The following is a 27979-nucleotide window of genomic DNA, read 5'->3' on the forward strand; positions in this document are numbered from 1 at the left end:
AGGCTCCCCCGTCCCTGGGATTCTCCAGGCAAGAATACTGGAGTGGGTTGCCATTTCCTTCTCCAATGCATAAAAGTGAAAAGTGAAAGTGAAGTCGCTCAGTCATGTCCGACCCTTAGTGACCCCATGGACTGCAGCCCACCAGGCTCCTCTGTCCATGGGATTTTCCAGGCAAGAGTACTGGAGTGGGTTGCCATTGCCTTCTCCATAATATATTATAGTTTTAGTTATATTTATCATGTTGTGCCTTACATTCCTTGGTAGCTGTCTGTCTTATAATTGGGAATTTATATCTTTTGATCACCTTCATCCAGTTCCTCCTATGTGACACATCTTTCTCTGACATTTTTATTTCCGGGTCTCTGAAAGTATCAATCCCAGACAGAATGTTCTGTTGCCTTATTTGTTGTTCATAGCCCATCTGGTCATTTCTCATTTCCAGAGGTTGGCTTTTATCCTTTCATCACTTAAGTGATGCCATTTCTTGAGTCTGAGGCTATTGTTGACTGGTGCCACCAGGATTCTTGTTTTAACACCATTACCAAATCTGCCAAAGATAGCAGTTCTCAGTTTTGACCCATCATGGCTGTTCCTTTACCAGTGTTTTGAAGATTGACTGTAAAGTTTGCGCTGCTGGAGGTGGGATAGGTGATGATATAATTAAAGCTGAAGTTTAGCAAATGACAGATCCGGAAGAGTGAATGGCATTGAGGTTCATCTAAGACCTTAATGTAAAACTGTCTTATAACCTGAAAGCTTTTTGTGTGCAGAGTCTAAATTAGGACATTGTCAGTAGGGGGAGGGTAATTGCATTTTGGTGGATAGTGAATCTCAATTTTTATTTATAAGAAGTCTATTTGATTAAATCCTTATAGCTTCCCTGCTCATCCTGTTTCCTTTGCAGTGTATTATGAATAGTAAGGTGATGTTACTTCAACAGAACATAGGATTTTTTGTCCAGATTATATCTCAGCTATTCACATAATTATCATCCATGATAACATTTCTAGTATCTTCAGTGTTTTGAACAAATATTACACAGATGTGATCTGCTTGATGTCACCTTGCTGAACAGTTTTAGTGTGCAGAGGAATTAAAGAGAAGAGGCCATTTTATGAAGGAACCATAGAATTGTTGTCATTGCCTTTGTTTGTAGAATTCATCAACTTTATTCGTTCAAGTAGAGATGAGGTATATACCTGAAACTAATATAATGTATGTTGATTATGCCTCAGTAAACATTTTTTAAAGGAGATATATGAAGTGGTTTTAAATAGAATGATCATCCAGGTTACCAGGCAAAACTATTGATTAGACAAAGCACTGTAATAAAATGAAATCATTGCTATACTAGAACAAACAGTGTATTCAAATGGAACCAGTCACAGGCTCATAGATCTCAAGAGAGAACAGAGAATACTTCTTGGAGGAAGTGGCACTTGTTTATGCGTGAGTCACTTGGGACAGGTGAGCCCTGTCTAGGAGAAGCAGGACAGAGTGATGGGTGATCTGTGCCAAGACTCTGGGTTGGGAGACTGCAGAGTATGCATTGTTATATGTTATTACAGTGCCTGTTGATGGTAGAATGAAAGTCAGCAGAAAGAGGTGCAGTCAGGCAGGGCCACCAACACGAAAGGTGTTCTGAGTACCTTTGTACATTTCACCTTGGCTTCCTGGCCTTCAGGACTCTAAGAACTTTTAAAGCAGAGGTGGAATATGCATCTGGGAAATCTGTGGCATTAAACTGCTCCATCAATTTTGACATCCCTCCCAGTGTCAAAATAGTAAGATGAGAGTGAAGGAACTATCTGAGAATAGAAAAAACTTTGTAGAGTTGCATTTTAGAAGATCAGGTGTCTTCCATATAGATTGTTTTGAGGATACTAAATACAAAGGCAGGAAAAAAAACCCAGAAGGCCATTGTAGGAGTTGACATAAGGCTCTCTTGTATGGGCTGGTAATCTTGGTCGGGATGAAGAAAAGGAAAAATATAAATGAACAGATTTGGTTATTGAATATGGCAGAGGAGGCATCAAAGCTGCCTCGGTAATGTTTGGCCTCACTTACTGGGTGGATGGTGGGGACATTCCATGGGGTGTGGAAGGGGGACTTGTTGGGACCTGAAGAAGCTGGCGGTTAATGCATGGCCAGGGCCTAGGGCGGACCGCTGGAGAGCTGAAGGATTTGAGAAGAGAGAGTTGGCCAACGGACCAAATCAGGAGAGACTTAAAACTCAGTAACCTTAGCAACAGAGCCGTGGTGAGGACCAAGGGAGGTGTGGGAGGTGAACCCATGGAGAATGCCAGTGTAGCCAGTGCTTTCCAGAAATTTGTGTAAGGGAAGAGAGTAAAGGGGACTTGGGGACTGAGAAGTGAATCTCCTAATTTTGTTCTGTAAGAGAGATTTCAAAGTCTCACCAAAATCTCTTCCTTAAGTGTTATTTAAATCCTCTAAGTTTCAGAGTTTTGGATACCTTTTTAACTGGCAGTAAGTTGGATGTTTTGGGGAGCAAAGCAGAACAGGCACGTGGAGGCTTAGCAGGTTGGGAAGACCCACAAATGAAAAAAACAGCATTGTTATGGTGGCTTTCGGTATAAATAGAGTTATTAGCTTCACACAAAAGCTCTGAGGACATGGTGGATATTAAGCTTGCAATGGTTATTGAAAGTATATGTGTCTGACAACGATTTCCATCAAAATGTGAGGGCTAAACAAGTTGTGGTGCCAGTGTGGTCAAGTGGTTTTCTAGAAAATTCACTTAATGGCAGTATCACTGACCCCAATACAACTGTAAGAAATACAGTCACTTTAAAATGTCTCTGCCCTCTTTTTGGACACCATGTAATTCTATCCTTTTTACGAATGTCCTTCTCACCCCTAAATTTGTGTGTTCTTCCCTAATGGAATGCGTCTTTACACTCAGGAACCTTGTTAATTTATGGTGTATTTTGGGATTCTAAGAAGTGAAAAATGGGGCAGTAATACGACTTCTCTTTGTTTTACTCTGAAGAGGGTTTTACTACCGGGTTCTTGACATCTTCCACCTTAGTTTATCTTTAATTTATCTTTAACTGGAACCATTTTGTCCATTAGCTCTATTCTAATTACCTCTCAAAATGGTCAGATTTACAGGCAATACATGACAGAGAAAATGCAGAAGAAAATCAGCCAACCTCTCCTGACATTCAACAGCAGCCCACGTCTAAATAGTGGAAAAGTTTATTTGCTTTTTCTGAGGATGTGCTAAGTGATTTTGCAATGTGAGTGGTATGGCCTTCTAGCTCTTAGGCCTGCATTTATTAAATAAATTTGTTCTCTAACTCAAGTGTTAAGTGTGTATTATGAAACCTCAAAGCCAATTTCGGTGATTGCAATGTGCAAATATTTTTTAAATTATGTAATTAAATAGGACTTGGCCTGTGAGGTCCACCGAAGTAATTTATTAATTGAACAGTCTGATTTAATTGTATGTTATTTTCGTTTATTCAGGGAAGGGCCTGAATCTCTTACAGAGAGAGGAGCCTCTTGTGCGCCTTGTCACTGGAGGTGCAGAGGTCTCTCCAAGGAATCTTTAGCACCCAATTAAATATTAACCAAGAAGAAGTGACTTGTTCCTTCTGTCCCTGAAACTCCATTTTGATGTCTGAGTATGGTGATTTTAAAGGAAAAAGAAAAAAAAAAAGAATCTTACTGGGTAAAAACTATTTGTTATTCTCTTGATTTATCATGACATTATTTAAAAGTGACTCTCTCTTTTCCTCTTAATTGTGCCAGTGTGCAGGGTTATATAAAGTAAGTGCATAAAAAGAGAAGCCCCTTGAATTCAGCATTAGCTTCATCCAGCTACGGCTGCAGCCTTGCTGTATCTGTTTCCTTAAAATGTCATTTTAAAGGTATTGTGGTTTTAGAGCAGCAGCTGTGACTGAAAAGTATGTAAACTAAGCTGTTCTTGCTCATATCATTTTTATATTCTTATGTCAGACCAGAAGGCTGCTTTAAATTTATTTTTCATTGTGTATTAGTTCTAGAGCCCGTTTTTTTTCCCTTCCTTGGGAACATATGTTCTTTGGGACTTGTGATACTCAAACGCTTAAGAAAATAACAATTGTTGGTGGGGGAGAAAAAAAAGCCTCAAAATCATTTTTTACTTGAGTATTATATTTGGGAGAAGACAGGTCTAAAAAGTGGACTCTCACAAGGTAGAATTGGGGGGCCTAGCATCTGTGTTTTAGGAAATGGAAGAATTCAGTCACGTGGAAGGCAGTAACTTTTAGAAGCCCAAATTGCTTTCCCAAAAGGAAAATATTTTTTGTTACTATTAAATATAGTTTATATTGCTACTTCAGAACTTTTTTTTTTTTCCCGGTGAGGCCATTTACTCAAATTCTTAGTTAATATTTCTATATAGAAACGTCTTTGTCTCCAGAGCTTGCCTTTGCGAATTCCCATTTAATATGCGGTTGTGGATAAGTATTTATTCATACCATGTGGTACCCCACACCTGATCAAGTGACAGCATGGCGTCATGTCAGCCAGCAAGAAGTTGGAGTGACTTTTGAGTAATGGTGGCAAAGAAGGCACACGGGGTTGAAGGAAACGATAATAATGGGAATTTTTTTGTGTTCTTGTACATTTCACTGTGTTTAATGCCTCACTTCTGCTGTAGAAATTTGGAACATTGGATAGAGAATTACTTCTTCTCCTAAAGAGTTGTAAAAGCTGAGTTGAAAGTCTGAGCTATTAGAAATTTCCATGGTAAATATAATTTGATTACATGTTCGTAATTTCCCTCAGAGCTCAGGATTTTACTTAGAGCTGTTTCACAATGATAAATTTCTTTCTAGGTTTTGCAATCTAATTTAGCCCTAAGGTTTGCCTTAAGATTCCACGGATTTGCCTCCTGACTGCAGGCCCACATCTCTGTGCTCCAAGTGGGGAAAGTAACTTGGGGAGGAAGGTAGGTCCATCGTAGGTGTATTGTTCTGCTTGTTCTAGGACTCCCATCTCTCACTGGGACCCAGGTAGTGTTGTCCTCCATCCAGAAGCTGGTCTTCGTGGTCCTTACATCATATCCATGGAAAAGGACCTCTCGGAGCATCTGGGCTGTTGGTCAGTAGGGCTAAAAGGTACAGCACAGACATCGGCCGCCCAGGAAGGACACCAGGCAGAGCGCTGGGCACATTGCTAGGACATTGCTTCCAGGCCTCTGAGGATCCTAGGGAGGGTAGTGGCCAAATGTGCACTTGGAGAGATTGGGGGCAGAGAGCCAAAGGCTGTTTCCCAGCCTGTAGACAGCTATTTAAGTATTTGAACAGCTCCATCACGCAACCACTGAGTACCAGTTGAACATCATCCCTGAGTTAACACCCTTTTCCCAAGAAGGAGACAGGTCTGGAGAAGGGAAGGGACTTAGCAAATTCTAGCAGAGTCATTGGTGGATCCATGAGTAGAAACCACTCTCTTGTCTTCTAGAGAAATGTTCTTTCCACTTTACTTTGACTGCTCTTATCTACGGAAGAGGAAAAAATCTCTTTTTCCACTTATCTTAAATTAGACTTGATTTAAAAGGCATTTTCTTAAGAATAAAACTAAGGGAGGAAGAAAACAAGGTGCCTGGAACACTGAAGTGAATGACTTTCTAGAAGAAAGTTAGCTTGTTTCGATTCAAGTTCAGAAGCAACAAGATGGCACAATTTATAGGACATTTGTGATTCCTGTGTTCATATTCTTGCACCCTTGCTGTTCACAGGATTCTGCTCCAGAATCTCCTTTTAGCATGGTTGATGTTTCCAACAGCCATTGGAGCCGTTTGCTTTTGCACACTTGCTGGGAGTCAAAGGTTCTTGTCTCTGCTTCTGGCCACACCACGCACTTGGTCTCAGTCACACACTGAATCCACTTCCCAGGAGGGGATGTCTTGACTGGACCCCTCCCCTGGCCCCCCACAGGTGCCTTTCAGCTCTACAGTGAGTTTGCTCTTATCTCTCATCGGAGATTTTTCCCATCTAAGCCTTGTTTCTCCCACTGAAATGCCCGAGTCATACAATGGCTATAGAAGAAACCTGAATTTTGATCGTGAAGATACAAGACATTTTATTTGGTCCCCAGTCAGTTTTTTGGAGAACATCCTTGTCTTTTGTCATTGGTAAATCTTGGTCAAGGAATTTCTCGTAAAATAAATTGATCACTTTCTATTCTAAGTGGGGTTTGTGCTTTATCATCATCATCATCATCATCATCCCTGGTAAAGCTCCTTGGTATGACTGGGTGGGGGTCCCATGGCCTTTTCCCCACCCACTGAAGAAGCTCATGAAAGATTGTGTGGTATGGAAAGTGCCTTAGCAATTAAATAAAAGAAAGCCTGGTTCACATAAAGAGACTTGTTTCTATATGGAAAATATGAGCCTTTTTTTCTTTTTCTTTTTTTACATGGACCAGGTGTGGATTAGTTCACTGAACCTTTCACCCAGCCGTATTCCCGCTTGTAATTCTTCTGAGGCATAGTTCAGCCAAGTCAAAGAAACATGTTATTAAAGGTGAGCTGAAAGGCATTTAAAAAATAAACAAACTGTTTAAGATCTTAAATCAGTAACAGAATCTATATGCACAGACTTGAAAAGTACTAGAAAATGTGTTTCAGTATCTCTGGGTTTCAGGCCAGATTCTTCTCTTACCTTCTTTAAACATCACCCCAAAGTCCTTTTTGGTTGCTGGTGGGCTGAGCAGTTGCATCTTGCTTGGATGGTAGATCTCTTGTAGCTAATGATTTACCCTCCACTGGGGAAGGTGAGACCCTGATCTTAAACCTGCAGTTCTCCAGCTAATATTGAGAGGGAAGAATAAATACTTTGATTTTATTTTAGCACTGTGTCATTAAGTTTAAACTTGGATATACATTCTCTCCTTTCTTCTAGCTTGTAGCATGGCACAGAACCAGAAATTATTAACAGCTTGTAGAGATGATAGAAATCAAGCATGGAAAGTTTTAGATTTAGTTACATTATCCCTGGTTAGAATAACAGTGGCTATCATTTCTTTATCACTCATTATGTGCCAGACACGTTTTTTTGAAGCACTTTTGTATGTTAATGCATTTATTCCTCAAAAGCACATTATGTACTGTCATTCAGCCCATTTAGTGGCTAAGGACACTGAGGGAGAGAGAACTGAAGTGTTATAACTTGCCTGAATTCACAAGACCAGTAAGCATCAGACTTAGTTTTGAACCCTTGGACTTGAATCTGTTCTTGTGAGGTCTGTGTTGTCTAAGACTAAATAGTACTGTGGAGCGCTATTCTGTAGAATACTGAGTCTTAACTGAAACAGCCCAAGGAAGCATTAAGAAATAAAGATACTCATCTTGTACATCCTGGGCCTTGCCACCTTTACCCTGACCCCCCACCACTATCGCCAAGGTTTTCCCCTAGTTTAATTGTTGTTGTTGTTGTTTTCTGTTTTCTTTTGGTTGTTTTTAACAGTATAGCCTCTTTTTAGCTAAGGACCACTGGGTATCTTTTGCATCCTGTTGTGTTGCTTCTCCCTTGATTGTCTTCAACTCTCCTTGTGATTGTGGGGTTGTGGAAAGGTGTTCTCTCCCTTTTAAAGTCATTGCAAAAATCTAGAACAAGGGAGGAGAGGTATTTTAGGGGTATTCCAGGGGTGTCCCTGGCTCACCTTTTTACAAGGTGAGCTGTTCCTTCCCCAGGTAATGAGAATCCCCAGTTCCCCAGGGTGGACTTAGAGCTTCTTTCAGACACTTAGACTGAGGTGAGAAGACCCACCCCCCCACCCCACCGCTGCTGCTTTCCGTGACAGAAATGGGAGCCGGAGGGGGTTCAGGCAGCAGCTTCAGCCAGTGCCCTTCTGAGTAGCTTTGCTTCGTTGAAGACCATATGCTGAGCTTGTCAAAGTCATCTGCCTATTTCAGCCATTCTTGATTTAGGAAAGTTAACTTGCTGTATTGTGGAAGGAGCATCACATGTAAGCCGCCATGCCAAGCTCCTCCCAAATGTCCTCCTCCTTTGTCGGGTTCTGGGGGCATTCAGCAGAGCCTTACTGTTGGGAGGATGAAAGGTTCCCTAGTGTCAGTATTAACACAGTGTCCTATATGTGTCAGAATCCTTTACAGCTAAGGAGCTGAGAGGGTGAGCCTCGTAGGGCTCTAAATTATACCAGCGTTTCTGAGTCTATTTCTAGTGGGCGCAGATAGATGGTGAGCTGTGTAAAATGGGAAAGTTCTATGTCAGTAACATTGCAGTGGTGATTACAAAATTGTATGCTTTTGTCAAGACTAATGAAATCATACACATAAAATTGGTGAATTTTGTTGTACATAATTTAAGCCTTATACTGATTTTAAAAACACCTTTAAAAAAAAAAAAGATAAGTCAAAGTTGAATATAGAAGGGATCTGGGACCTGCGAATGTCAGAGATTTCAGGAAGAGTGGCATGGGAAAGGAAATGGAATGAAAAGGAGCCAGGGAAAGTTGCCTCATCGTTTGGCATTTCTCTGATGGCCAAAAGGTAAGTTTCTACTTTCGGGTCACTTGTAAGCACTGTGGGCACAGAGCTGCCAAGTTTTGTAGTTTAAGGGCTAATAAAGTCAGGGTGTGGGTAATACTGAGAGGGGTTATTTTCAAGGAAAGATCGCTGGGAGGTCTTCCCACCCTTAGTGACTGTGTGAGCACTTGAGTGTCTTTCTCCCCCAGTGTGCCTGCAGTAAAATGCAACTTTGGAGCCACTTTGAGGGTCTTTGCTACGTGCACCCGGAGTGTTTACCGCTATACGTACAATAGAAGGATAGAGGTGCTGGATTGAAGTACAGGATTGTTTTCATGCAACTTACATGCTGATTCATAGTGTTGATTCCATATGTATTTATTGAACAATGACCATGTGTTACTCCTGTTTTCTACTAAAATACGACATGCAAGACAGATGAAGTCCTTGCCTTCATGGAGTTTATATTCTGATATTTTGTCCCAAACTGAAATGCATGCAGTCAAGATTAATCTGACTGATTTTATCTGTTGCCTAAACTTTCCCAGAAAAACCAAACAAAATGTTTCACCGCAGATGGAAGCCGCCAGGAGCCAGATGTGGCCACGAGAAGAATGTCTTCGAGAGCTTGTCATCTGGCTCCAGCTGTGCTAACCTAAGGCCTGGTAGGCAGCCACAAGCCGCATCTGCCAACTGGTGGCCAGACGTGACTGCAGGTTTAAATAATTAGCGGAATCCCTCACCCAGTGGCTGGATTCGCTGTGTGTGTCCTAAGATTACCAGGGCGTCCAGACCAGGAGCCTCTGTGGTCCCAGACAGAACCCACAAGGGAACCGAAAATCAGTCCCTTGAGAAAATAGCCGAGGCCTTCTTATCCTGGAACGTGGAGAGGGACGCAGGGGAAAACCCATTGTCAGCAAGAAAGCAGAAATAAACCAGATGTGGCCCCCGCCATGCACGTCTTAATTCTGGCCAAGAGCTCCTTCCTGGCCCAGGATCCCTGCCTGGGGCCTGCCCCTGCGGAATAGCAGAAAGGGGAGTTGGCCTGTGAGGCTGACCCTTTCCTAATTATTGTGATTTTTAATCGTTGCCTGTTTGTGAGAATCACTTATGTTGGCCTGTATTGATTTTACCCAAAAGTGATTTGTTGAAAGTCTTAATTCCTTCCTTTGAAAGCAATTGGATACTTAGAGATGTGCCGCGACTTCTCAAATGTAGTGTATCTGCCTGCCCAGATAAGTATGTACATAAATACAATGCTTCAGCCTATCTGGTGTGAAAGATTTTTTATAAAATGTGGCATTCTCGGTTTCATGTAGCAGGCAGTCTCTATTATCATATGGGATAATGGCAATTTAGGTCACTCATTGTCCAGCCAGCTCCTGACACCCCTGTAGTTGCTCAGTAAGTGTAGAATGAGCTGAAAGAATAAGCAAAGATTGCACTGGGCATGCTGACATTCAAGTGCAGTGACTAAAAGCGAGTCTGGTTATCTCAAATAATCAATTAGGGAGACATCCTTCAATGTAGAGCAAAAAGGGAAAAGAAGTAAAGATTTAATTGTGATATTTTTAGGGTTCTTTTTTTCAGATGTCTATATCTAGTATCTGATTATCATAGAAAACACAAAATAGTGGAGATGAGGGTTTCTCTGGGGGATTCTTCTAAGCCTAAACCGGTGGATCCAGGTGTGGACATCTTTATCACAGTGAGGTTCTGCATGTTTTTTTGAAGAAGGCCTGCACTGAATAAGTAATAACAAAATCATTCAAGTGAGGACAAATGTTAAGACACTAGTTTATGTGTAAAAACCAACTTTTGTATTCTGAGTGCATTGTGTAAATTTGCCATGCAGGAAACATAAGTGAAGCCATTTGGTTTTGTGGCATTGGTGTGGGCTGGCTAAGGGGGTGGGGGAGAAAGTTGAGGCATTGATAAAGTATGAGGCGAGCCAGATGGTTGCATTACACATCTTTTGTGTTCTTGTTTGCTTCTTAAAGCAGTTGCAGAATTTGGCCCTTGGCGATATTTTCTTCATGCTTGTATGTTCTGCTACGAATTTACTTTTGTCAGAGTCCTTTGAAAGAAAAGCCTTGCTCTTAAATTTTTTTTTTTTTACTTACATTATAAACTTGTGAAGTCAACAGTGTGTTCATAAAAATATTTTTAAATGTTAAGTATGTTAGTAAATAATGAGATTAACTCTTCTTTTTTCTTAGCACAGTGACTTCAACCACATTTTAGTTCCATTCAGAGATTTTTGCAAAATCAGGAAGGTAGAACTGATGGCAGGCGGATGGATGCAGACAGTGCAGCTACATGTTATCCCAGGAATGAGGTTTATCTGATGAGAGATTTTAACTTTTTCTCTTGTAGCAGGTTGTCAGGTTGTGGTTTGCCTATTGTATTTTACCTGCAGGTCTGACTCGGTGATATTTAAGTTAAGTGGGAATGCTGTGGAGTTGGTTGGTGGGTTTTTGCCTTCGTGTTTGCTTGGCATTTATTGCAACTGTTTTTCACACCATCATTGAAATTTATATTTATTTCCTACTGAAAGCAAATTATATTTTGCAGTCACCAGTGGCAAGGAATATTTAAGATGTTCTAAATGTAAGTAAAGGATGATATTTTATCACTGAATGCTTTTAATAAGGAATTGCTTTGGAGCTCTTTTTTCCCATCGTGATGGAATGCTTCAGAATAATTTAATGTCCTTTTCACAGTCCCAGTTTGTCTCTCTCTCTTTTTTTCTTTTCCTTCTGCTCAAACAAGAGAAGAGCACAAATGTGGGATCCTTGGGCGATGGTTTATTCTCCTGTTGTGCACAAATTTCCAGTTTTTAGTTGGAACCTGCGGTCCCCAATGAGAAAACAGGAAACTTAAGAGTCTTAACCTTATTGAAATCTCTGCCTGGTTTAGTCATAAGTCTGAGGCAACTCCTTCCAATAATGAAGCCATTGTACGCATCATATCTGATCAGTTCTTGAAATGTTTTAGTAAGTCTATCTTACAACATTATAAGAAGATAATCAGCAGCCTTAGAAGGTCCCCATCTGGACCGTAGAGTTCTTTTACTGAAAGATGTTTTGCCTTTTTGAGATAGCTCTCGCGTTTCATCATCTGTTCCGCCGAGATGAAGTGCATATGAAAAGTCAGTGACTCTGAATCCATCTGTTGTTATTATTTTCCACTGATAATTGGCTTGAACAATGAAATGTCTGTGTCTGCAGCCTTTGAAACTGTACACCCTGTTTATTTTCTGGAGGTCTGACTGCAACTCCTCCCCCGTCCCCCATTTTCCCCTCTTCTTTCTCTCTCAAGCTTACAGTGAGTGGCACTGGTGTGAGGATGACATCTTTGACTCTGTGCATCAGTATGTGTCACTCAGCATCTGAAGCTTGCGTACGGATCTTTGTCACAGTCCCTACGTCTGTGTTGTTTGCTCGGGGATCCAGCACTGTGGCGGCAAAGAGCTTAGCTGGGGCCACAATGCATGGATCCCTTACCTGGACTGTCGTCTTTATTTCACTGTCCTCATTAAAATATTAATTTTGAGGACAGTATCTAATACCTATGGAATTAGATACTACCTATAATTGTATAATATATTCAGTTGCATCCAGGTTTGCACGATACAGAGCATTAATATTGGATTCCACTAACAGCATTTCCATTAGCTTGCTCAACCAGTATGAGATATAGATGAGCTGGGAAGCATAACTACCCGCCAGAACTGCCAAAACAGTCATTAGAAGCTCCATTGGGATGGACAAAGGCTTTTCTCACAGTGATATACTGATTAAATTTTGTTCTATGGTTTATTTGCATCAAGGTTAGATCACTATCGTCTATGAAAGTGGGTTATCTAACACCTGACTTGGAAGGTCATTTCAAGACAAAACAGGGAAAGGAATAGCATCTTCAGTTTCCTTGGGACCCCCTCTTAAAGAACCTGTTTTATTTTGGGGGGCTTTGGGAATTTTCAGATTTTCTCTTTGTGTTATACTGTAATACATGTTTAAGACTGGCTTTTTGGTTTGTGACACAATTTTTAAAAATCTTTTCAGTAATATTCTCTTCCTTTTGGGGCAGAATGATATAGCTAGGAAACAGCGTGGTGTTAGTAAAATAAAACTCACTTTGAAAATAGAAAGCCACTTTGTTATTTCCCTTAGCTGGCATAATTATGGTGCATCCTCTGAGGCTCTGAAAAATCTGTGACCTACCCTCTTTTTGGTCCAATAATAATATAGATACATCCTATAGAACAGCAGTGTTAGATCTGCCCCCAAAGTCATGTGTGGCATTAAAAGGAAGTAGGCGAACATAATCTTATTTATGTCTCAATCGAAATCATTTAATACTGCAAAAGTTATTAAAAAATAATTAAGTTACTAAGACCAACACGTAGCTGGAACATGCAGTCAGAGGTTAGAGGTGAGTGCGAGTTAACTCCATAAGCTGAGAAAATGCAGTAGTGAATTCCTAGCGCCCGCATGTTTTTCCTCATGTTTAAATTCCTCGGTTCTAAGGACAAATTATGTTGAGGTATGGCATATTTTCTGCCGAAATGGAGAAAATTGTTGACTGTAATTATGTTATTTAATTGAAATTATAAGTGGTTGAGGCCACTCAGTTAAAAGCATTCTTTCTAATATATGGGTAATGTTTTTAAATGAGTGGTCATGGATTGATGACATTTGAAAGGCAGACGTTTGGGGTGTATTTTTGGAAGACTCAAATTATTTTTCTTAAATCATTAGTAAACTATAAACAGTGTAAAGGGATACTTTTTCTTTTTTTTTCCTCTTTAATTAGATATGAATGAATATTATATGTGAGAGCATATATGTGTATATGCCTGTACATATTTGTGTATGTATGTATATATTTTATATATGAAAATATTTATACATAGATGAGACAGATTTTTCTGTAGGTACAGACTCACAAGGATTGGTTTATAATGGGGCAAATCAGAGAAACAAGAGGTGTATTTCTGACCTTAAACTGTGGCTGAAAAATATGTTGATTATTTAAACCTCTCGTTGAATAAACTCCACTGCTGTGTCTTAAGCCAAGTTCTTTTTGGAGTAGCTGGAGATAACCCTGCATTCCCCCCACCCCAGCCCAGCCCAGCCCTATACCCCCCCACCTGGGGGTGAGTTCTTAATTACTAATGAATGCAATTCATTTTAATTGTTATTATAGCAACAGAACGTTTAACTGTCTCCTGTTTAGTCCTTGTCCCCTTGGAACAGGCGGTGTCTCCTGTCAGAGAGAGGACAGGTAGAAGGCACAGCGGGCGTCTGATTGAGCCAGTTATTCATTTGCTGAGTGTTTGTGTTTATGCAAAGGGGCCTCTTCCTGCATATTTAATCTAGAGTAAGGCAGTGGCTTTTGTTGTGTTTAGCCCACATACCTTCAGTCCCTGCTCACACTGCCGCCAGCCCTGGAGCCCCGGGAGCCCGCAGGCTTCCCAGCGCCTGCACTTTCTCCTTCACCAACTCTCAACTTTCTTCCGTTGTGTGAAAATTGCCTCTCCGGCTCCTTAAAGCTTCCCTTCCTCACCATGAACGGGTAAGTGTGTGCGAAGCCAAGGCTCATACTTTTGTTTCGTTTTCCAAATGTTGAGAGGCTACTTTGCCGCTTTTCTGATCCTGGTTCCTGGGCCGTTTGTCAGTTGTTGGCGGTGTTGAAATAGACAAGTACAGGTGCCTCCTAGGAAATGTGGCTGAAATGTTCGACTGGCAGAGAGAGGCTCTTGGGAACTAGGGGTTGGGGTGGGGGGGCAAAAAAGGGAGAGAGAGAAAGAGAGAGAGAGAGAACAGCTTTATTATTCTTTGTCCTAATCCTGTTTTGTAACTATCCTGGAGATAATGCTGCCATTGTTTGCTAAAAGCTTTCAAACAGTGTGCAAGACCGAACTGTAAGAAAGCAGTGAAACTCTGCCGCTGTATTGTCTATACCCAGGCCAGGGTCCTCCCCGAAGGTCTGTGCCGGAATAGGAAGGGTTTTCTTCAGTGGAAATCGAATCGGCTCTTCATTGATATTAATAGCACACTGGAGATGTTGGCCGTGCTGCTCAGAGAGGCGGTTGGGAGGGAAGGAAATCTGATCTTGCTGGGGGGAAGATGACAGCCTCTTGGCCCCACAGTGGAGGAGACATCCATCCAGGCTTAGCCTGCATAATGGCATCCTGGCTTAACTGTTTGCTCTAGGAATTTTAATCTTGAGCTGTTTGTTTTACTATCTGGGGTCTTGCTAGTTTTTGTTCCTGTACTGTCTTTAGAAAGCACGATATTCAGAGTCTCATCCAGTCTTTTTAAAAGTGAATTAAGAAAAAGAAAAAGGCATACACTGTGCCCTTTGATCATTCTGGGGAATGGTGGTAGAAATCGTGTGATAATTTCAAAAATAAATTGCCACAGTTAAGAAGGATGAGCCGTCCAAGGGAAGATACGTCCTATGTAAAGATATTTCAGAGACTAGGAATTGTGTCCAGGGTTGGAAAGGAGTCTTCATTGCCAGTTAACTGTTGCCTCTGTCTGAGTAACTCTTTTCAACAGAAGAGTGTGCTGTTCCCCCGCAGGTTGGAAACTGAGAATTTAAATAAAATTTCATCAACCTTATTAAAATATGTAGGGACTTGGATCTTCATAGGTACAAATCAGTCTCGAGACTTAGAAACATTTATTAACAGTGAGGCTGCTGAAGGTTTTTAATAATAAAATTACAAATACCTTATCTAATTGTAAGTATATGACTTTTATGCTCTGTTTTTAAGGGGAAAAATACTTTTTTTAAATGAGGAAAAGTAACTCCGTCAGAGCACCTTCTGTGATTAGCGCTATTGTATTCTTAAATTTTGATTGATAGAGATAATAGTTTTCACTTAAAAATACAGACAGGTACTTTAACTTTCCATGACAATAGCTATTTGCATTTCTTTTATCTTTTTGTTTAACATTTGTGGGGGTTGGGACGGATTTGATTATTAACTCTTATTGCACACACTCAAGGTAAATCTAAAACAAAGGCTTTGTTAGAGCTTCAAAGAGAAAACAGCAAATATTGTTTTTAGGTTTCAACATTTAAAGCCTGCTAAAGGATACCTATAAAATATTTTCACATGACCATGACCAGGGTTTTACTTTCCTTTAAGGTAAGAGAGTGGTTTTTTCTAAATGAGATGGGCCAACGTGGAGTTGCTGGGGGGCTGCCAGCCTGAAGTCATTTCACGGGCAAGCCTCGCCAGGTTCGCCTGCGCCATGTGGCTTACTTCATATAGAGTATTTTAGATTTTTCTTATGAGAATGGACCCAAAAGTCAGGCCCTCTGATTTAGTTGAGGGTTCCAGATGGTGGGAAGAAAGGAAGCAAAATGTTCCTCGCAGCAATAGGAAGGGACAGTGGGTAGTGATGGAGCCACAGTGGTAGATTTCTTTGACAGAGAGAAGAAGAAAGGACGTGGTCCTTGTAAACCAGCAAACCTGGGTGATGGCCAAGGTCGCCTCTGGTCCCGGAGGTCTCTACTACACAGTAGTTTTCCTTTTCTTTCTTTTCTAATTTTCTTCCTTCCTTTTTCCCCTAGGTTTACTCTCCCTGTTTTTCTCCCTTCTTTTCTTCCTTCATTGCTCACTTTTCTTTCCCTCTTTCTTCCCTCTTTCTTTCTGTAAATGTGACTCAGTATTTGAAATATTTAAAGCAGGAGGGGGGTGCAGAAACACTTTGAGATTGTTTTCTAAGTGGATTTTCTTGTCTTGAATGCAAAAAAGTGAAGTGACCCTTGTGTTATCATTTTTCAGCTAGTCGAGTTTGTACTGAGATAGCTCTGTTGTTCTAGGACATCTTTGAAAAGCAAGACAGAAAAGCCCACATGAGTTAAGATTTATGGGTTAAAGAGACCAGTAATCTCTTGGAAATAGGCCCCTTGAGACTTTCTGTTTTCTCAAATGAAGTATATGTCATTTCATGGAGATATCTGGAAGGATGGAAGGTTTGAAACATGCTTCTGGACTTCAAGAGGAGGTTGCTCTAACCAGAGGTGAAACTCCTAACTGCCACCTTCATCACGGGGCAGGAGCTGGTGTTCACTATCCCTGCATGTCAGGGACACTGACACACAGTAGGTTCTCAACTGGCAGTCACTGGATTGAAGGTTGAAATGAAATACGGTGGCTGTCTTTCACAGTCTCTTGTATACTTGTACAAAATAATACAATGCTGAAATCCTGATGCATAGCATTTCCTTGAGCTTCCATGAAAGAAGAAGGATAAATATTTTTAATGGGAAAGCACAGAGCATGTGCTGTTCATTTAGCTTCCTGTGAAATAAAATCACACATCCACGTTTACCTGTACCTCTGTTCCAGCGAGGCTCTACCAATTGGCAAAATCACATTTGTTAAATTAGGGGTCAGATATACTCATATAAATTATGCAATTGAAGCACTGTATTAAAAGGGGGCTACAGAGTAAAATTCCTAATGGAGAAATAGGGGGGAATTGGGGAGGTAGAGCAAGAAGAAGGTGCATTAGTCTTCTAGCGACCTCAGCTGAAAAGTCATGTCTTGGTCAAGGTCTTTATGGTCATCAAACAACTTTAGGTAAATACATTACCGCATACAGTAGTTAAGAAACCACACTTTGAACAGTTTCTGTTGTCACAGGATCTTGCCTGTATGGAGAATGACATGGAAAAAAAAAGAGTAATTTCTATTTACTGTATTCCTGGTTCACTTTTAAAAACCTAAAATTAATAGGGAACTTGAGAAAGAGGGGAAAAGAAAAAAATGAAATTTATTTTTCTGACTCTTTTGAGAGCTGACAAGTGGGCTGGAGGGCAATATTTTTCTTTTAGCTCTCTTTTTTTTTAACTTAAAAGCATTACTTAATAATTTTATTTTCATTTTGGTGCCTTTGCTGCTGGTAAACATGCAGATATGTATTTGATATATTTAATGAGGCATAGTGTTGTGTTTTTTTTTTTTTTTTTTTAATAGCAGTTTTGGAAACGGAAGTTTTATGTTTCTGAAAAAATGAAATGCAGATTTTTCTCCTAGTTGTTGATTTCTGATTCTTCTAGGATAGTAATGATACAGACTCAGACCCCAGTACTACTCCCTAATTTTCTTGTCTGTTATATCGACACATTTCATTTAATTTAGCATGATGGCAAACAGCTGTTGAACTATTAATCTTTTCTCAGCAAAGCTGGAAAAATATCTTTTAGATTACTTTGCTAATGTATACCAAAAACTAAAATCAACAGAAATAAATTAATGCGTGGTCAAATGTACAATACATATTAAAATTTTTGGAACTTCAAAATGGAGGAAAATAGGGTTTGTATTCCACTCCCAGTTTTTTTGTGTCTAAGTAAAAATTAAATGTAGCCAAATTTATGTTACTTTAGTGATTACAAGAGGGAGGGTCAATTGTATGATATTGTTATTATTAACTTTTGTTTCCTCTGGGGGAACATTACAGATCTGTGAGGGGGAACCAGCGTATGCCTTGGCTCTGTGTTCACTTACCCATCTGTGTAGATAGGCAAGTAGAGAAGCAGACTCAGTACTTACCTGGAAATGTTCTGCAGGTTTGAATACAACACTCGAGATAACTTTATTCAAAGTAGGCATTTTCAGCAGTTTTTAAAATTAAATTTTAATAAGGTACCGGAGAAGGCAATGGCAGCCCACTCCAGTACTCTTGCCTGGAAAATCCCATGGACACCAGGCCTATATAATCTTTGCAATGCAATCTTATCTGCATTGCAAAGTCTGATACTAGAGACCCAACTGCCAAACATGCAAAAATAGATGCAACTCAATAGACAAACATGAAAATTAGTTTAGAGTGCACACGTTGGAGAACATCTCAAGTAAAAGGGAGGGAGAAGGGCATTCTTGCCTTGAATTGAGTAGGGTCTGCCAGAGTTCACTTACTTTCCATTTAAGATCTGATGAGTGGTGGAAGTGGAAATTGCTCTTGTGAGAGATGGTCTCCTTGCCTCTTGTCTAATGAGCTCTTCTTATTGGCGTGGGGTGGGGCTCTGTAGATCACAGTATTACCTCGAGGACCAGACCATCACTGCTTTCTCTCTTTTTTTTAAATCACCGTTTGCCCTCTAACCAAGTTCTCATCCCTGGAGAAACCAATCCCTGGTGACACACCTCAGCAGTAAAGCACACGATTTTCATTTTCAATTTGAATTGTTTTGTGTCAAAACAAAAAGATTTGGGGCAGGTTGCAAAATAGTAATTTCAAGTCCCAGAGCTTAGGGTTTTCCCCCACCCAAATGGTGAACATTTATGGTGAAAACCTCCAATTTCCTCTTACAGTAAACATGAAAATTATGATTTCACTCAGAGCCTGCATTTTTTCCCAATCTTAATGGCAAGAATCTGCATACACTTGCTTGTGGAAATGTCATAAATTGGCCTCCGATCAATTCCTGAAAGATAGTACACACCAAAGTACCACTTTCAAATTTTTAGCCCTAGTGAAATAGGATTTAACTCTTCTCAATGATGTTTGCCTTTCTACATTCAGGGCCAACAGCCGAGCGATGAGCAGAGATATATTCTGTATAAAATTTAAACTACTTCATTACATATTGTTCTGAAGAGTAAGCAAAAGGATATTAACATTTCAGTAAAAGAATGGTATGATTTTAACATCTTAAAAAAAAATTATATGAGCATTTGGTCAACTGATGTGGAATGAATCCTGTACCCTGTTAGTAACTTGATCTAAATTAATAAACAAATGTTTTTCTTTTCACTTGTGCCATATGTTGATCCCAGTTACATGGGCAGAAAGAGGCAGCTTGTAATGTTTCTTAAAGGATTATACACTGTTTTGCATAAGGGAGTATGCAGATGCAGGAGTTAGATGTCTTCTGTGCTTTCTTTGTGTTTTAGGAAACTTGATTTGAATTGTTTATTTCATCTGACATGAACCGTTTTTATTGAACTGAGTAGATCTGGTAGATATATTGTAAGTGGAAAACATTGTGAGAACAGCTTTCACCCACTGATGACCCCCCAAACCCCTCCCCAAGCTGAAAATTGTGGTGCTTTTATTCATTTTGAAAGGTCCAGAGTGGCATAAAGCATCTTGTCTATAAGAACTAACTCACTTGCAAGGGTGGGTGGGTGGCGGGGGGAGGATCTGTTTTAATGAAATTAGAGATGTTGTGAATGTTAACCAAACAGAGACAGGTTCAAGTAGCAGTCTGGTTTCCCAAAGCAAAGGCCTATGACTCACAGGTTATTCCACATGAAATAAATGGATAGACAACAAGATGAGAAAGAGTTCGTAAGCAAAATGCGAAATGTTTCACCTTGACTTTTCCAACATCCAAGTTGTTGTTATTGTCTTGAAGAGCTCAAAGGCACATGGTCTGGTAAGTGGAGGTCTTGGCACTGATTTTTGTTAACTCTGAGTGTCTTTTGCCATTAAATAAAATTGAGTTCTTTCGTTGTTTATCATGCGTCTCTCCCAGGCAAATAGGTGGTTGCTGCTTTGTCTTGACTTTCAGATTTTTGATATTCTCTTTTGTTTTCAGGGTAAGAAGTGACCTTTTGAGGTGACTGTAACAGAAGATTGCTTTGCAGAAGCCAAAAAAGGTAAATGCAAATATAATTAGTGGAATTACGTTAAGGACTCTATCTACTGCCTTCTCGGCATCTTAATTCAGTTCTTTTCAGATCTCCTAATTATCAAATTTGCATGTATTTATTTGTGTAAGTACGTATGTAGCATATTTTTGGAGGCCTTTAAAGAAAAGATTGCTCTTAAGAAATGGTTCACATAGTCACATTTTCCCCTCTAAATATTATCAAACTTTTCCCCTGTTTATGGGAGTTAACCTCTTTTTTTTTTTTTTTTTTGGTAGTTGACTTGGTAGTTTTGAAGTCAGGAAGGAATATTCACATCACAAAAGTGGTGATTCATAAAATTAACATGCTGCAAATAGGAGTAACGTATGTCAGTGTGTTGTGCTGAAGTGGTGTCATCCGATGGATGTTCATCCGGCGGCTTTATAATCACCTTCTTTCAGAAATTAATAGTCAGGCACCATAGCAACGCGTCGTGTTGATGTAACTGCCGTGTGGCGTGGGGCATGTCCCTGTGATGTCAGTGTTCAGCTGCCTTGTTCTCTTGACCTTACTTGAAAATCAAATGAGTACTTGATTTTAAAATTAGAAGTTTTCAGAGAGACTAATGTAGGTTGATGAATTAAAGCTAAATTAAATTTTCTCAAACTCACTTTTGGGAGCAGTGGTTAAAAAAAAAAAAAAACAAAAAAACACTCTGGTTAAAATGGTTATGGAGGCTACATATTTGTTTTTTTTGTTTGTTTGTTTTTGATACCCAAAGTATCTCCCCATTGAAGGCAGGGGTCACCTCACTCAAGTTGTTCTTGCAGGTCATTTTTAAGTCTGATGTTTCTTAAGGAGCAAGCGTCTTCATTTTATTTTTGAATCTTGTCCAGTGGTATTTCCATTTGACTAAGTAGATTTGTGTCAGTGTTAAAACAGGTTACTTGCCATCCTGGTTGCACAAAGCCTTTGTTTAGATCTTACCAACTTAAAGTTTATGAATTTGTAAGATACAGACTTCTTTACTTTTTAGTTGAGCAAGGTTTTTTGTGAAACTTTCATAATGTGAAGATTCTTAGATCGGTCTTGTTTTTAATCTTACTCAGGGCTTGGGGGTTCTAGAAGGTATTATGAAAGTAGGAATTTATTTTTCTAGTTGCGTTCTGGCACATTTCATTTGGACTGAAAAGTCCAACCAGCTTGCCTCATTTCAAAATCTTTGTTGTTTAATTTAAACTGTGTGGTAAGCTCCTAATTGTCCTCCAAGGAGGATATAGTACCTTTCAGATGTCCCAGCATGGGAAGGGGTGATTCCAACCAGTAATTAAGGTTATCAAGGCATACCTAGAGTATTTTTTGGCAAAGCACTTCCCAGTTTCCCAATCTTCATCTGTTTCAGGGATCTGCGACTTTTTTCTGCAAAGGGTCATCCAGCCAGTGTTTCCTGTTGTTTCATCTGTGCCTCGGCGGCTGAGTTGTATGTACATTGTGTACTGTCTCTGATCCCTACAAGATCTCAGACCAGAGTGTTGCTTGTTCAAATCCATGCCAGGTGCTGGACTCATTTCATGCTGGTAGCAAAAGTTTCTCGTGAAACTAAAGATTAAAGCTGAAAAAGTGGTTGAAAATAGAAAATATTTACCTTGAGAATTGAGTTATCCCTACAGCTCCAAAAATGGACTTAATTAATAGGTTTTCATTGTTTTATTCGAATTTATGTATTCAGATAAATTTATAATTTATCTGTAAGCATAAATTATTTTTCTCCTGGCTTATGTCTTTATGATGAATATGCTTACACCCATAACCTGAAAATATTTGAATTTGGATAGAATAATTTTTCTCAGTTTCATGATATTGTTAAAGATATTGTGAGTCAAGGGCATGTTTGAGGGAAAGGAAACTTTCCAGGAATGTGTCATTACTGTTGACAAAGAGAGGTAGTCCATAAGGAGGAAAAAATGCTTCTTTGTAAGTACTGTCAAGAACATGGTGTCCTGCAAGTCAGGAACCCCTTGTCAAATTTCAGGACCATAGAAAAATTTTGTCCTTCTGTTGTCTTCTTTCATAAAACAAAGGAAACTGAATAACACATTCATCTAATTATCCTTTTTGTCTTGAGAGCTTGGAATCTCAGAGTAAGCATTTTTGCTTAATGGTGGTTTTTTTTCCTTACAACTTCAACTTTTTGTTGTTGATACTTTTTTTTAAGTCAATATCATTTTTCCTGCTCCCTATTAACATTTTATTATTTAACTGTTTTTCTTCAACAATATAAGTTTGGTTTGTGTTTGACTCCATTTTCCATTATATTTTCCTAGAAATAAGTTATATAGACAAATAGTAAGCTGCGTGTACTTTTTTTTTACCTTTTATCAAACTCAAGGATCCTTCGAAAACTAATCCTTATATATAAAGGGGAAAAAAAAGATTTGTTAAAAATATAACCTCTTTAAAAATATGTGTAAAATTGGACAGAATGCTTAGTATTTCTTCCCAGTGAATAAACCTTAAACAGAGAGACCACGCTCTTTAAGTGATGTGATGATCACGAAACCAGCACCATCTTCTGCATTACACAGAGGATGTAGATTTCAGATGCCAGGAGTTCCTCGGTCACTGCCATGCTCAAATTTGGAATCTGGGAATCATTAACCATCAGCATAAATACAAGTAAATGTGCCTACACTGATACTCTGGAAACAACTGGTTATATGCAGGAAAGTGGCCAGGCAAATTCTGAAAACCAAAGGAGGCCTTTTTTCACAGTGAGGTTCAGAGTCTGAAGGAGCGTGAATAACTGTCATCCCACTTGGTAGTGATTAACAGTTTCTTCCAAGTAGGTTTGAGTCCTTTACAAAATGGATCTAGTTGCTGGCATTCCTAAAAGGTAGCTGGTAATTATTATAATCCCCACTTTGCAAACTGGGAAACTGATCACATTGAATTAGTAACTTATCCAAGGTCATGTAAAATGTCAAGACTGGAGCTAAAAAGACAACTTGCTGTGGTCACAATTATATTGTTGTCATTCTGTCATGGCCGCCTTGGTTTGGTGGTTTAATATACGTATCTATGTCATTTTTTCCCTGCTTCCCCAAACATTCACAATTCACCCATATAGACTTTTGCTAAAACTTAAAATCCAGTTTGTGAAATTCATTGTTTTTGATTCAGTTCTAATTAGCACTGGGAGCAATTGATGATAATTACAAAGCCTGTATAGGTGACAGTTAAATGGTTATTTTTAAACACTGGTCATCTTAAAGCTTCATATTTTGTGTTGGTTCAGTTTTACAGTCAACTAGTTGATGAGAAAGTTAAAAAAAAGAAAGAAAATATAAAAGAACGTGTAATCATTTCAATTTTTCTTCAACCCCCAATTTGAGCTATTTTTTGTTAGATCAAAGAGTTATAAGTTATCTTTATATACTTCACTCATTGTGTCTTACATGTTACAAATTATTTCTTGGTTACAAATAAAGTTGAAAATAGCTACCCAGCCATTTTCAATATATTCATTGGTTCTTCTGAAAATATATATTTAACGTGATTTAAAACTTTACATAATGACAACAATATTCTGAGTTAAATCCATTCAAAATGACCTCTTTATAACATTCAGCATTTGACTCATTTGCCTGTTCAGGAAGTTGTTATAAAAGACACTGGAAAAGAGTGTTTTCATTGAGCTACCAGCTGACCACACTGGCTGAAATGACTACTCAGTCACTTTAGCTAGGCAGTGAACTCCATTTTATCTCCCCCTCACCCTCAGCCTATTCATGCCTGGGTTGTAACACTCAGGGTAAAGACTAGGCTGATATAAAGACTCTTGCATACAATGGCTTAAATCAAATAGAAGTTTACTTCCCTGTCTTATCTAATAATCTGACCAGTCTAGCTTGACTGGATGGGTTCTTTCTCTTTTGTGCTTCCCTCCCTTGAGCCTTTGTCCTTATCTATATGGTTGAAATACAGTGAAGTCCAACGGCAAGCAATTTTCTTTGAAGCAAATGATTTAAAAATTGCACACGTCACATCCATTGACATTTAATTGATTAGACTGCGATCATTTCACAAGAAGCTTCAGTGGCTGTTGGGGAATGCCTCTAGCTGGGTAGCCAGGAGCTTGGGAGAATTGGAGAACAGATTTAAGGGGACATTTAGCACTCCAGCAACTTGATTGGCTGAATTGGCCCAACCCAATATTGCATTCCTTCATTCATTCAAACATACATAATATAGATGTATATACTACATATGCTATACATCAATTATTGCTGCAGGTATTTATTGATGACTGTGTGCCAGATGCTAGGATCATAGCACTACATGAGAAGGATACCATCTCTGGCCTCCTAGAGTTTATGTAGCAAAGGGGAGGACAGACATTATGCGTGGTGATGATGACAAGTGTTCAGAAGGGCAGATACTGGTGGTTATGTGAAAGTGTTCTCTTACAGGGAGATCAGGGTGTCCGAGCTTTAGGTATTTTACCATGATATGAAAGCTGTGCTAGACTAATTTGATTTTCTTGTGTGTTTCATGCCAGTGTTGTGGTGAATGTTATCAAGCCTATTAATTTTTTGTTAATAGCTTTATTGAGATATAATTCATACACACTTGAAATGAACCGTTCAGTGGTTTTTAGTATGTTCAGAGTTTGCACCCATCATCACAATTTAGTTTTGGAACAATTTCATCAGGCTGGAAAGACACCCCCATACCCATTAGCAGTTACTCCCCTCAACCCAACCCCTGGCAACAACAAATACAAATACCATCAGTAGAGTTTTGCCTCTTCTGGACATTTTATGTACATGGAATCATACAATACGTGGCCTTTTGCGACTGACTCCTTTCCCATAGCATAATGTTTTCAAAGTTCATCCAAAGCTTTAAAATTTTTAACTTTCTTACAATCTCAGAGTTATATGAGTTCTTGCTCCTAAATCCAACAAAATGGTGCGCTGAAATATTCCCTCAAGGGATGGAATCGGGAGAAAATTACTCTTTTCATGTTGTTTGTATTTCCGTAGAAATAGACTTGGCCTCCCAACAGTTAAACTTCAGAATTTAAATGTTTGCATTTTAAGTTAGCTGTTTTTAAACATTGTTAACCATAATGCTAAACTAAGTAACTCTGTAAACAAGAGCTGTCTCTCTTGAATGTTCGTTTCAAAGAAAAAAATTTTAAATATTGATTTCCAGAGAAATATGCTCAATAGAGTTCGTTTTCAAGCAGAAGTCACTTGTTGAAATGTACATGAAGGCATGTTTTGTAGTAAAGACAATATTTGCAACAGTTATCAAGTAGCCATATTTTGCACAGCGAAAAAAATAAATAACACATGGTTTTAGTCATCTTTTTTAAATGATGTTTTGGCTCTTTCATCTGCCAAGGGCACAAATATCCAAACTGTCCACCTTGAGCATCTTCAGAAGAAGTTATCAGCTTAGTTGAAAACATAACAACTTAACAGAGATGTAGGAGGTATTAACCTTTCTTTGGCAATTCAAAAATCCCAGAGAAAATCTGAAGCTCAGAAATGTGCAAAAACAAAACTCTGTTTAGGGTAGCACATGTATGATAACGTTGACTGCATACTTTGTAGTATCTAGTCACATCTAGGACCTTAAAGGAGTGAACGGTGTACCAACGGTAGAATCCTTGAGTCTGTTTTAAAAGTTGACACCTTCTGCCCAGGGCCGAGTCTGGATTTGAAATTTGATGATGTCTTTTAAAAAGTCTGTTGGTGAGTAGGACTTTTCATAAGTGGCAAGTGAAATTACTCATTTAAGTTTGCACTCTTCTGTCCTTGATCGGAACTGGTATGTCCATGGCCTTCGCATGCAGTGAGAGTGAGGGGAGAGAAAAATGAAAAGCTTGAAGTCTTCATGCTCTGTTTAGGTACACTCTTTTTGAAGTGTGAAGATCATGCAGATTTTCCCTTGAATCTTGTATATTAGCAGGTATATGGTGTATAATTAAAGGTAATTAGGTGTTTTGTTAATTATCTGACCGTGGAGTGAATTATTAAAAAAATATTTTTTTAATTAAAATCTTGCATCATTGGATAGACTGTGATGATTTCAGTTTATAGGTTGGCATGGATCTTTACTTCCTCACTTTTTCCTCCAGGCCTCTTTTTTTCTGGAAGTCAGTATCTCTTTCAAAGGATTGTGAGCAGCCCCTGGAGACCAAAGGAAGTGTCCTAAACCATTCATTACAGGTGACATTCTTTAAAGTTTATTTAGAGCAGTGATTTTCAAAGAGCATATTGGGACCCATTTGTGAGTTAGGAAATCAATTCACTGGACTTTGCCCAAGAATTTAAATGATAAATAGGATAAGTATACAAAGAGTAGAGAAAAATGCAGTAGACTACATCTGCACTGTCCAGTATTGAAACCACTGGCCACATGTAGCTGTTGAGCCCTTGAAATGTGGTTAGCCCAAACTTATGTGCTATAAACTTAAAATCCACAAAGCCTTTTGAAGAATTTGTATGGAAAAAATGAATGTGAACAATTTGAATAATTCTTCTTTAGAGCATCATTTGTATATATTGAATTAAGTAAAATATTAAAATTAAGTTCAAGGTTTCTTTTTACTTTTCACGTGTGGTTACAATTGCATATGTGACAGGCATTGTATTTCTATTGGGCAGTTTTGCTCAAGCCAGTGGGGAAGAGAGCAGTGAGTGCGACAAGGCCTCTGCTTGTGGCTCTAGGGGGTGTGGACAGGTAGGGAAACATAATAAGTAAATATGAGGTGATAGGTGTGGTGAAGAAAATATAGGCGGTAAGGGAGGTCAAATTGCCGGAGGGAAGGAATTGCAATTGTAAAAAGCGAGGATAAGTCTAACTGAAGCACAGACGTTTGAGCCAAGAAGGCGTGTTCTAAAAAAGACTAAGTTGGCCACTGTGGCAAAAGTGAAGTCTTCCAAGGGAAAGAGTAGTAGCGGACAAGGCCAGAAATAACATGGCCAGACACAGTAGGGCATTAAGGCTCATTGGACTCTTAGTCTCTTAGTGAAGTAGAGAGCCATGAATGGACTTTGAGATGAGACAGGATTTGAGTCACATTTTAAATGGATCACTCTGAAAGTTATTTTGAAAGTAAATGGTGGGTGGGTGAGGTGAGTGGCGGGGAGATGTGTTAGGAATCCACTGTGATAATCTCAGTGAGATCTGATGGCCAGGATGAAGATGGCAGTAGGAAGTGGTGGGAATTTGTGAAATCTTAACACATGTGGTTTGATATTTAAATTTTGAACTTATCTAGGAAGAATCCAAGGAAGTCCTGGTAAAATAGATGTGAAGTTTGAAAACAGTTACATAGTGGATGACTCCCAAGATTTTTGTCTTAAGTGATGGGGTAGTATCAACTGATGGATTGTTTGTAGTAATTAAGAAAGAAGTCAGAAGACTGAGGACTCTCAGTTTAAACAACTTCTGAAAGGATCAGGCTGCCATTAAGAGAAACAGGGAAGCCTGTGGGGTGAGGGTTGATGGTATGAAAGGAGACAGTTCTTTAATTTCACTTTTTAAAGATGGTAAGGTGGACTTCTTTCAGGACCATTGTGGTAGGTGTAGGGAATACTGCAGTGAGATTTTACAGGAGAGAGAAGATGTTGAGCTCACCTCTACATACAACATGGGCAAGTGAGAATTTATAGCCAAAGAGTTAGGGGGTGGCAGGGGGTCAGTAGCTGAAAAGTTTCTGGAAAGAAAACATCAGGAGTAAGGGGGGATTCTGGGTCAACTGCTCTAACAAGATCTTGCTAAAGATAAACTAGGGTGACCCAACATCTCCTGGGGGATGGTGGAGAGTGAGGAACCCTATCGGATCTCTAATCCAG

At 39.3% G+C, this 27979-nt stretch overlaps 1 protein-coding gene across 21 annotated transcripts in view; it reads left to right on the plus strand.

Annotated features, from left to right (window-relative positions):
- The window catches only part of FOXP1 (forkhead box P1), a 625482-nt gene that overhangs the window by 264956 nt on the left and 332547 nt on the right, over positions 1-27979 (plus strand). For 10 of the 21 annotated variants that reach the window (XM_070777108.1, XM_070777107.1, XM_070777099.1 and 7 more), the window contains one exon: positions 20075-20135. The gene's annotated coding sequence lies outside the window, so the exon portion shown is untranslated. Of the gene's footprint in view, positions 1-6438; positions 6537-13699; positions 14081-20074; positions 20136-21510; positions 21589-21703; positions 26348-27979 lie in introns of those variants that run through there. The other 11 variants (XM_070777097.1, XM_070777095.1, XM_070777102.1 and 8 more) reach the window with 10 other exon arrangements.

Source organism: Bos indicus, chromosome 22 (genome assembly GCF_029378745.1).
Source record: "Bos indicus isolate NIAB-ARS_2022 breed Sahiwal x Tharparkar chromosome 22, NIAB-ARS_B.indTharparkar_mat_pri_1.0, whole genome shotgun sequence".
In the NCBI taxonomy this organism is placed as follows: Eukaryota; Metazoa; Chordata; class Mammalia; order Artiodactyla; family Bovidae; genus Bos; species Bos indicus.